We start from the raw sequence: 12,023 nt of genomic DNA, 5'->3' as shown, positions 1-12,023 counted from the left end.
GGCTCGTTTTCCTTGCTGGACATAATATTAATGAGAGCTAACGGACCATAATGCCATGGAAAGTATAGGGGACTCTAATAAAAGTAACTGTAATGTAAATGTTAAGAAAGGAAAAGTGGCGAAAAGATAACTTCCCACCGGCAGGAACCGAACCTTCGACCTTCGAATAACGTATCCGATGCTCTATCATCAAGCCACTAAGCTTGATTATGCAAAAGTTATCAGTGAAATGGCTGGTGTAGCGCGTGAAAACTAAATTCGCGTGTGATTTACCGTATTATATCGCACCGCTAGCTCTGCAAGGATTGCGTATACTTGTCCCGCACGGGCCCGATCAGATTACGATTACTCCTTATCCGTGCGGTATTGATTCTGTCGATTTACAAAAATTAAAGTGACGCGATTATTCTTCTACGCGACGTTCGGTAGCCTACCAAAATGGATTTGCCTTCGCAGAGCATTTCGCTTACGCAAGCAATCACAACGGTCACCGACGGTGTAGAAAACAGGGTGTTTTTTATTTTCTTCGCGTCTTCCTGTTGCGTAAGCTTACACCGCATATATTTGTTTCTTCTGTTTCGTACTGACCGCGACCTAACGCGGAATTTCGGATCCGGAATGTGGTTGTGATGAATGTAGAACGGTGGAACGATGTCTCAGAAGGGAAGGACGAGTGGGCGTAATAACTTAAATTATGTGGTCCTACTCCCCGATAGCGAGTCACGATTATGAATTCTTGAGTTTCACGTGCCAGGCACACATGGTAGGAGGGCGCACCGGATTAAATTTTGGACAGCCTGCCGTGTTTTAAACGTGTGCCTTAATATATCTGAACGACTGTTTTTTTTTTTTTTCGTTCATTTCGAGTTACGAGTACGGTTTCTGCGCCAAGCGCAGCTGCTTCTTATGTTGATTGATTGGTGGGGTTTAACGTTCCAAAACCACCATATGATTATGAGAGATCCCGTAGTGGAAGGCTCCGGAAATCGTGACCTCCTGGGGTTCTTTAACGTGCGCCCAAAACTTGCGCACACTGGCCAACAGCATTTTCGCCTCCATCGAAAATGCAGCTGCCGCAGCCGGGATTCGATCCCGCGGCCTGCGGGTCAGCAGCCGAGTACCTTAGCGAGTAGACCACCGCGGCGGGGCACGCTTCGTATGTTAAGGACAAAGGGCGTCTCTCATAATCATATGGTGGTTTTGGGACGTTAAACCCCACATATCAATCAATCAATGTTAAGGACAAAGGAGAGAGAAGTTAAAATCCTGCATTGCTTTCCCTGGGTGAAAGCGAAAGACTTCTCGGCTGCTGAAAACACTGGGGAAATGTGCTGTTTAACGCCAAGGAGCTCCTTGTTTGATATGATTTACAAGCTAAGCGGCGAGGAACACTTCGTAATTGCACTGTTGTGTAGTTTGGGATTCGCGTAGGATCTTCATTCGACCACGGCGCGTGCTCAACGAAAGCGGCAACCTGTCGCATCCTTTCTCGCCGATGTGGCCAACAAAGAGGCGCTTACAGGTGGCACGTGGTGGCTGGGGACGTCAAGTGATACATACCGATTGGGGCCTTCACAAGTTTGCGCAATCGTTTTAGAGAACAAGTACTTTCTTCTCCTTTTCTATGTCCGACCTACACTTTACTTCTGCCGCATGTGACAACCGCATGAAGCGTGCGGAAATTTTCGCTCCCTGGCTCTTTCCCACTTGTGAGAAACAACCATTGTATATATGTTAACCGGCCCACGCCTGTGCATGCATATATACATTTTCACGTTCTTTCTGCTGCTTCTGCGCAGAGTCGATTTATGCGTTCTCCCTGTAGCCCAGACCTACTTCGTATAGGACGCGAATGCTGCACCTGATTTGCGCAATTATTATTGATCGTTATGGGCTTTGAGGGGGAAAAATAAAAGAATGGCGAGGAGTTTTCAACGAATCTGCATGGACTGTGGGTACGCAGTTTAGTATTGATAGCTAGTCAAGCTTAAATTATTAAGAAAAAAACTTATATCAAGTAAGGTATGCCTTGTGTGCTCATCTTCTGGTGCCGAAACAGTCTTGATGCATTAAAGACTTGGCGGTTTCAAAATGTAATTAATAATTCAAGAAATTATATTGACTGACGTTAGCTGGGGCAGCCTAATAAATGCCGGCGCGTGAGACATTAGACTGAGACAAGTGACACTGTAATATACGAAAGTGCACTGTTTTTTTATACTAAACAATTTCATTGATTGATTTGTCTGATTGACTGATATGTGGCATTTAATGTGCCGAAACTACCATAGTATTATGAGACGCCGTAGTGGAGGGCTCCAGAAATTTCGACCATCTGGGGTCGTTTAACGTGAACGCGGAAAACACGGGCCTACAGCATTTTCGCCTCCATCGAAAATGCAGCCCGGAATTCGATGCGGTCAGCAGCGGAGCACCTTAGCATAGACCACCGCAATGGGGCTATGCTAAATAATTTGATGCAAACATTTAACATCCGTTACCACATCATGCTTCTTTTTTTTTTGCAACTTGAACGTATCAGTGTAACAAACCCACTATGAGGCAGAAATAAGCAGGTGCGATACGTTTATCACGTAATTGTTTAATATATCTTTTTTGCCAAATAATCATTTGGTTTAATCGTCCGACCGCTACAAACGCCAAACACGCACTTCGATCGGGATGCGTCCGCCAAAATGTGCACGCAAGCGCCTCGCGTCGAGCACAGAACGACGGCGTGCCCAACATGGCTGGCGCGAAGTAACAACTTTATCAGGCACTGCCTGTTTTTTCTTCTTCGCGTTCTTGTTTCTCTCGTCGACTTCCTCCGTCCGTTATGGCGTTGACTGTGCGCGCTATCTGCGCTTTGGCGGCCATTCTCTTTTATGCGCCTTCTATCTCCGCCTTGTCCTTATTTTCTCCGTTTGTCGCTAGAGGCTGCCTTCTTCTCTTTTGATCCCCCGTCACCCGGGCGATGCGAGCTCAAGGGAGGCCATTAAGAGCGCTACGAATCTGATTTCCAAATTATAGGTAGCCTGGCTAATAAAAGCGCCTGAAAAACCTCGCGCAAGGACAGAAAGGAAACGGCGTGGTGTTGCGAGATGCGGCGCCAGATTGTATTCTTCCAGCGTTGCTTCGGATGCGTCGTCGTCTCGTTCTTTCGTCGTGGATCTCGCGTGGGCACATGTTGAAACGACGTCGCGTTTCCAGGCTCCGATGCGGATCGCTCGTCCGCGCGTGAAAGACCGCTTTTGTTTAGTTACCTCGCCGGTCTGCGCACAAGCGGCGCCATCATTGCCCCGCAGTTTCATCATCAGCCTGCCCTAATGGTTTTGTCCGCTGCAGTGCTGGCCGTGGAGAATAAAAGGCGGTATGAATTAGCAACTGAAGAAAGCCCCACGCGCTTGTGAGACGGCGACACGAACGCGCCTATCAACTGAGCAAGCGTAGCGCACGCCTGGCGGCCTTTCCTCGTTTGAGCGAGGGAGAGGAGGCTGGGCGAGATGTATTCCGTGCGCTCCAGCGAAAGCAATGGAAAGAAGTGGATGCGCAAAAACGAAAGGGTTCACCAGTGGTGTACCTTTTATTGCCTTTATGCTCTCGATAGCGGCTGGAAGTGGCTAAAGGCGTCAAGGAAGTGGCAGCTTTTTTTACGGGTGAAAATGTTGACTGCGACTATACAAGGCGTGCACACATGCATGCATGCACGCTGACAGCCGTCTCTTATCGACGACCACGCCTGGCTTTACGCGGACGCCGATAAGGGCCGGGCGGCTCTTGAGGCGTTATGCCGCCGGGAAGCCAGTGGCTGCCGCGTGCAAGATCCTCGACCGGCGCTTTGCCTGCGTGCTTTCGCGTGTATTTTTCCATCGATACTGCGATATGGCCATTTCCTTCGCCCGTTAAAGTACATGTGACTTGTTTCTCCGCTGTATGAATTGCGCAGCTGTTTTGATCATCGAAAATCTCTGTGCTGATGGCTGTCGTGCACGGACTATGGAAATTCGTTATTCGAGCCTCTGTGGCTCTTCATTTCAGAAAAAAAAAAAATGGACGGCGGGGGGGGGGGGGGTTAACGTAAAGCTTGTTTCGCTCGTTTCGTTCGAGGCTTGCCGCCTGCTGCAAGTGCTGCCGCAGAAAACCCTGTCACAAACGCTGTCATGGACCACAGTGCCGTCTTGCGGAGCCCGACTCAGCGGCTGGCCGCCCTGTTTTTGTTTCAGGTTGCGGTCGAACTGGCGCACCCTTTCTTTCCCTCTGGTCCATGCCACCGATTGCTGCCAAGCCGCGACGGCTGCCATCGCCTGGTATTTGCGATGCGACAATCTGCGACGCTATGAGTTCGCCGACCGCGGTGGTTTGGTCTGGATCGTTTCCCCGCTCGGGGAATTTCTCCATCCCGGCTGCGCGGTCTCTGCGAGGCCGGCCGCGATGCCCGCTCCTGGAACTGTTATTGCCGCCCGGCCTGGTGCTCCTTCCCCGGCCACGCTGGCAATGGGCGTAAACGCAGCTGTTTCGCGGCTCCAAATTGACTGTTTGACCGCGACATGTCGCCCAGGGGCCTTTCCGCCTCGGCGCCGCCTTTGCCCGCCCTTCGCTGAGCGTTCGTGTCTGCGCTGCGACTTTCGCCCACTGTCACACGTACGCACTTCTTTGCAACAGCCGGGGCCCCGTTTACATTCACAACCGTCTTCGTCGACTCTTTCGCCGCTGTGCTTTTCAATTACGTCGTTCCACCGCAACGAGGGACTCGTTTACACACATTTGGGCGAAGTGAGTGTTATAACACATTCGCCGCTTCGACTCGTTACAGCAAAGGAGTGAATACTGGGCAAGCAAAGCCTCACTATAAAAGCCCAGTGGGAAGCTGTGCTCTCGAGCTACATTGATGCCACAATATTTCATACGTACTCAATCCATGTCGTTACAGTCAGATTACACATAGATACACTAATGTTCTTATGAAAAAACTAAATAACTGACCAACTTTCTTAATGCTGAAGAACTCTGCGCAATAGCCTGAGCTGGTAAACGAGAATCGTAAGAAAACCGAGTGGGCGTACTCGCAAAAATACGTTACGTTAGAATGGTTCGCACTCGGCTGCTGACCCGAATGTCGTTTGTTCGATCCCTACTACGGCGGTCGCATTACGATAGAGGCGAAATACAAGGGGCCCCTTGTACTGTTTCGATACTTCACGGCACGCTAAAAAACACCAGATGGTCGAAATTTACGGACCACTCCACTACGACGTCTCTCATAATCATATCGCCCCGCTGTGGTGGTCTAGTGGCTAAGGTATACTCGGCTGCTGACCCGCAGGTCGCGGGTTCGAATCCCGGCTGCAGCAGCTGCATTTCCGATGAAGGCGGAAATGTTGTAGGCCCGTGTGCTCAGATTTGGGTGCACGTTAAAGAACCCCAGGTGGTCAAAATTTCCGGAGCCCTCCACTACGGCGTCTCTCATAATCATATGGTGGTTTTGGGACGTTAAACCCCATATGTCAATCAATCTCATAATCATATCGGGGTTTCGAGACGTGAAACTCCAGGTAATACTATCGTTATTATGGTTTGTGAAAGAATAATTCAACCAGTCATGATGCTGGAGATATCAGTGAAAAGGTTGGCCAACAGCAAATGTTGCTTTTCGAAAGCACCGGTTCGTTAATTTCGGCATGGGATGTCTATCACTAGAAACATAAATATAATAATCATCATCATCATCATCAGCCTGACTACGTCCACTGCAGGACAAAGGCCTCTCCCATGTTCCGCCAGTTACCCCGGTCCTGTGCTTGCAGCTGCCAATTTATACCCGCAAACTTCTTGATCTCATCTGCCCACCTAACCTTCTGACTCCCCCTAACCTGCTTCCCTTCTCTGGGAATCCAGTTAGTTACCCTTAATGACCAGCGGTTATCCTGTCTACGCGCTACATGCCCGGCCCATGTCCATTTCCTCTTCTTTACTTCAACTATGATATCCTTAACCCCCGTTTGTCCCCTAATCCGCTCTGCTCTCTTCTTGTCTCTTAAGGTTACACCGACCATTTTTCTTTCCATTGCTCGCTGCGTCGTCCTCAATTTAAGCTGAAGCCTCTTTGTAAGTCTCCAGGTTTCTGCTCCGTAGCTAAGTACCGGCAAGATACAGCTGTTATATACCTTCCTCTTGAGGGATAGTGGCAATCTACCTGTCATAATTTGAGAGTGCTTGCCGAATGTGCTCCACCCCATTCTTATTCTTCTAGTTACTTCAATCTCGTGGTTAGGCTCTGCGGTTATTACCTGCCCTAAATAGACATAGTCTTTTACAACTTCAAGTTCACTACTACCTATCTCGAAGCGCTGCTCCTTTCTGAGGTTGTTGTACATTACTTTCGTTTTCTGCAGACTAATTTTACGACCCACCTTTCTGCTCTCCTTGTCTAACTCCGTAATCATGAGTTGCAATTCGTCCCCTAAGTTACTCAGCAATGCAATGTCAGGTGAAATTCGTCCCCTGAGTTACTCAGCAATGCTATGTCATCGGCGAAGCGCAGGTTACTAAGATACTCTCCATTAACTCTTATCCCTAACTGTTCCCATTCTGGCCTTTGAAAACCTTCTGTAAGCACGCGGTAAATAGCATTGGGGAGATTGTGTCCCCCTGCCTTACACCCTTCTTGATTGGCATTCTGTTGCTTTCTTTATGAAGCACTATGGTAGCAGTTGATCCCCTGTAGATTTCTTCCGGAATGTTTGTATATGCTTCATCTACGCCCTGATTCCGCAGTGTCTGCATGACGGTTGATATTACTACTGAATCTAACGTCTTCTCTTATCTATGAAGGCTATGTATAGTGCTTGGTTATACTCTGAGCATTTCTCTATTACCTGATCAATAGTATGAATGTGGTCAATTGTTAAGTAGCCTGTTCGAAATCCTGCTTGTTCCTTTGGTTGATTGAATTCTAATGCTTTCTTTACTCTGTTAGTAATTGCCTTTGTAAATAGATTGTTTACTACAGAGAGCAAGCTGATCGGCCTGTAATTCTTCAAGTCCTTGTCATCTCCTTTTTTATGTATTAAGATGATGTTAGCGTTCTTCCAAGACTCTGGTACCCTTCCCGTCAGGAGACACCTCGTAAACAGGATGGCTAGTTTTTCTAACACAATATGTCCTCCATCTTTCAGCAGATCTGATGTTACCTGATCCTCACCAGCAGCTTTGCCTCTTTGAATGCTCTCCAAAGCTTTTCTGACTTCTTCTATCATTACTGGTGGGGTGTCATCTGGGTTACTGCTAGTTCTTATAGTATTAAGGTCGTGGTTGTCTCGGCTACTGTACAGATCTCTGTAAAACTCCTCCGCTATTTTAACTATCCTATCCATATTGGTAGTTATTTTGCCTTCTTTGTCCCTTGGTGCATACATCCGACTTTTGCCTATCCCAAGTTTCCTCTTCACTGCTTTGACGCTTCCTCCGTTTTTCAGAGCGTGTTAGATTCTCTCCATGTTATACCTTTTTACATCGCATACCTTACGCTTATTAATCAACTTCGAAAGCTCTGCCAGTTCTATTTTGTCTGTTGTACTTGAGACTTTCATGATTTGACGCTTTTTAATTAGGTTCTTCGTTTCCTGGGAAAGCTTGCCAGTGTCCTGTCTAACTACCCTGCCTCCAACTTCCACTTCCGTGATGATACTCGTCAGATTATCATTCATTGTATCTACGCTAAGGTTGGTTTCCTCACTAAGAGCCGAGTATCTGTTCTGCAGCGACACTCTGAATTCCTGTACTTTCCCTCTCAGTGCTAGCTCATTGATTGGCTTCTTGCGTATCAGTTTCTGTCGTTCCTTCTTCAAGTCTAGGCGAATTCGAGACCGTACCATTCTATGGTCACTGCATCGTACCTTGCCAACCACTTCCACATCCTTCACGATTACTGGATGTGCAGTCATTATAAAGTCTATTTCGTTCTTATTTTCGCCATTAGGGCTCCTCCAAACATAAATATACCGAGTAGGCTATTTCTAAGAACGCGGCAAACATCGTGGGCTATAGATAAAGAATAGAAAAAGAACGATGGCGTTTTTTGTTTTTTTTTTCTTTTGGTTCACCACGCGTTTTTTTTTTCTCCTACTTTTTGTGATATTTCTCTTTTAGCGCAGCTAGTTGCCGAACGCTAGTTAACAAAATTACGAGCTTCGCGACCTTTCGCTTCCACGTGACGGCCTGTGTTTACAAAAACACGTGGCGGCTTTTCCTCGATGTTCGAACCCGGCAGACGGGTCGACGGGGCCCGTTTCCCCGACGGCTGCAAGGAGAGCCGCGTGTTCTCCCTTCCTCTTCTTCCTCTTTTTGTTTAATTCTTTTTCCTTGCTCGGGCAGGAAGACAACATTTATGCTTCTTTTGCGCTTTTTGTCTGTCGGGAGGAGACGCCGGAGGAGAAATATTGGGAAAGATGCGATGGGAGGCTGAATGACGTCACCGGTGCTGAAGAAAGAGGAAGGCGGCTGAGGGAGGTGAGCTGTCTGAGTGCTAACCGGAGGAGAGGCGGGGGCCGGCGCGCAGTCCCCGGCCATCGACAAATGCGCGAGAAAAAATAAAAAAAGGAGAGAGGGGGAGAAAAAGAGAGAGAAAAAAAGAGAGCGTAATAAAGATGAGCAGAAGTGCGGCTCTCCATTTTCCACATTTTTCGCCCCAAAAAGAAGAAAACACGGACAGGGGTGGAGACGAAATAAACATACGAAGAATAATCTAGCGCTAGAACGACAAGCGGAGCTACGCGACTTAGTCGAGGGAAAAGGAGAAATGATAAAGAAAGAAGAAGCTCGTATATAGAGATGCGAGTGGAAGAAGAGGTGGGGGAGGATTGGGGGGGGGGGGCTATAGGGACCGTATATTAGAAGGGAGACGCTGGGGCGCTGGTTTTATGCGTGCGCCCTCGGTTGGTTTTTTTTTTTTCCTGTCTCTGCGCATTCGTTTTTTGTGTGTGCGCGTGGGCTGCCGGGCTTTTTCGGCATTGGGCACATATATGTGTAGGCCCGTGCGTGCGTCGCATATGTACGCTTATGTGGGTGATGGCTGTATGGTTTTCGCGAAGGGAGACGAGGCTGTATTGCCGGCTGCCGCGCTTCGACGGCGAGAAGGGGCAGCGGTTGGTAGGCGCAGAAAATCAAGCGGAGCAACGATAGTAGACGGCGAGGGGGCAAAAAGGAGCGTCTTTAAAGCACCCAGAGGTGAACGAAAGTGGAATGCGAAGAATAGGGGAAATAAAGCCGAGGGGAGACAAAATATAGAAGAGAGGCGCGGTGGCACGAGAAAAATTAAAAGATCGATGACTAATTTTTTTCCCGCTAGCCAGCAGCTCTAAGCGGTATCCCAAAGAGGATCGGAGAAACGGGGGGAAAACGCGGAGCATGAGAGCTGAAAGGAACCAAAGATGTACGCCATTGGCACTCTAGAATGCAGGATTGGTCGGACTCTCTCAAGTGAACAGGGGAGAACCGGGCGACGGCACTCGCCGCGCTCTGCTCCGCCTACCGTCAAAATTTGAGCGCTTCCTTCCCCGGCGCTTTAGGCCTTTGCTGCGTCTGTCTTTTGCCCGTTCTGTTTCGCTTTCTTCGATATAGTCCTGGCCGTATTTCGACGTTCCTTTTGTTTTAAAAGAAAAGTGGGAAGGATGGGAATAGTCTACACTTCTCGAGAAATTTATTATTATTTTTTTGTTCCCGTTCACTGGCGGGCACGCGGAAACGGAAGGGTCCAGTGGTTCAAACATCGGAACAGAGAAAAGAAAGAAAGCGTGCTATTTGTGTGAACAGGGAGAGGGATCGAGTAGGTGACGTCTATAGCGAATAACGAAAACGAAAGGCGGACGGAATGAGCGAAATCAATATATCCAGCTGCTGAGGCGGCTTTTCAACGTTTTGGCCCTGCTGAGTTGTCAGCGCGGACTATCTTCCTTTTTTTTTTTTTGTCTTCTTCTTTCCGCCACCGTTTATATTCCTGTTTCTCTCTCTCTTTTTTTTCGAGCTGAACTTGAAGATTCGGATTCCGTGCCGGAAGAGAAGGGGCAAATAGCTTAACCTCTTCGACGACAACTACACAAGCCGAAGGCGCGAGGATCTTTCATCCTTGGCGAGCATTCGCAGGGCCCTCCCTTTGGTGTCGCCACATTTCCGATCCGTCTCTCTCGCCATCTGTCACGGAGGAGGAAAAATGATTAATTCGTGCGTCTCTGATTGGGTCCAGCGCGTCATCCCCGAAATGGAAAGATAAATATTCGGCTTCTGTGCGCACTTGTAGACGGCCGCCAGATTTTGTCTCCTCGCTTTCATCCCCTCTACGACGCACATGCGGTGGCTCCTTCCGTCCGGCATCACTCTGTGGGCTGTGTCGCCACTTGAGAAGCCGGCGCTCTGAGGAAGCGCGTCATAAAGGAGCGCTCTGGTGGCGGCTGCGAGGGATTTCGCGACGGCACATACAGGCACCGCCGGCGGCTGCACGGGAGCAGCGAGGGGCAGAAATGAAAGCCAAGCTTGCTTTTGCGCCCCTAATTGGCCCCAAGGCCAGAGGCGCGCGATAACGCCAAGGAAATCGTCTCTCTCGAGCTGCTCATTGCCAGCAATCAGAGCAATTCGCAATTTCTTGGCGTCTTCCAGCCCGGGCGCTTTCATTTCCTCTCGCTTCCGTTGTCTGTGGCAGCTGCTGCTGCTTCTCTGCGTCACTCTCAATCGCCGATGCCCTGAGACGAACGCTGGCTAGCCTCCTTTTCGCACGCGCGCTCGTTTGAGGCGCCAACGTGGCTGGCGCGCGCGCGTGGCCCTTGCAAGGGCGTTACGAAGAGGCATTGCTGCCGAGCACAGGCATTGCTGCCGAGCACAGGTGCTCTGATGCTCGTCGTCCGAAGAGTGAGGCGATAAGCGCTCCTCTGCGCCAATACCCACGGCAACGGCTGCTGGTTTACCGCTGTGGGCAGAAGTCTGCTCTTCGTTCATTTCAATAACCTCGCTTTCCAAACACCGCCGTGCACGCACGCACTGATGAATGTCAGCGTTGATGGATTAAAAACGGAGAAGCATTACAAAGGGTTTCGAGAAGATTTATGTCTTCTAAACGATAAAGTACGTTTTCTTGTAAAAAAGAAAAGGTGTCACAATAAATTACCACGCGCTATTGTGGCATCGCTGACATGCACAAATTTCGCACATTTATCATTAAGTGTCGCTGCTCAAGGCTGCATTCCTATTGTTATCACTCTGCCGTAGCGAAACGTTTCTGAACAAATTATTCACCTAACATTTCCCGCCGCACGCGATTAAACGAACACGTCAAATTCGTCGCCATGTTTTTGAAAATTATTTTAGCTTAAGCTAAGAGTGAAAATTCAAGGGCTATAGATTTCTTTGTGTGCGCACAATGTGATATCGAATGAACCGACAAAGGCGCCAATCATGGTATCGCTGATGTTCTAAGAAGTAATTCTAATGTAAATGGGAAGAAAGAGAAGTGGGCGAAAAAATAACTTGTCACAGGCAGGGACTGCGCCTGGGACCTTCTATAGGAACGCGTCCAATGCCCTACCACTGAGCTCCAGTAGCGTTCATCCCCCCCGTCCTCTTTATAGAGTATATATGTGCATTTAAACATGGAAGGGTCAGTCAGCTAGCGCCGCCTGTTGCCATTACGATGAGTGTTGAACACTCTTTTTTGCCTATTGGCGTCACGTAGCACGTGATGCTATGTCGAGCTGGCAGCTGACCAATAAGCCCTCGCTATCAATAAAGGAAAGAGTGTAAATTTAGGGCTCGTTTTTTAATCCATATCTTAAACGCGGAATTGTAACTGGTTCGTAAATTATTTACTTCATTTTTGTGACCTGGAGACGATGTACCAGAACTGATCTCCAGACCACCGAATTCGTATATTTTCTGCTGCCTTGCAACGCCAAGAAGAGCCGTGAACGTGGACAACGCCAAGCTTCTATGCCGCCGTTTGCTTTCGCATCAATATCGGAGACGGCAGGTTCTGTGTT

At 48.6% G+C, this 12,023-nt stretch overlaps 1 protein-coding gene across 2 annotated transcripts in view; it reads left to right on the top strand.

Annotated features, from left to right (window-relative positions):
- The window catches only part of zfh2 (Zn finger homeodomain 2), a 390,896-nt gene that overhangs the window by 114,234 nt on the left and 264,639 nt on the right, over positions 1-12,023 (top strand). The window lies entirely within an intron of this gene.

This window comes from Rhipicephalus microplus, chromosome X (genome assembly GCF_043290135.1).
Source record: "Rhipicephalus microplus isolate Deutch F79 chromosome X, USDA_Rmic, whole genome shotgun sequence".
In the NCBI taxonomy this organism is placed as follows: Eukaryota; Metazoa; Arthropoda; class Arachnida; order Ixodida; family Ixodidae; genus Rhipicephalus; species Rhipicephalus microplus.
The sequence above is the reverse complement of the archived record's forward strand: the minus strand, read 5'-3'. Positions and strand labels throughout refer to the sequence as shown.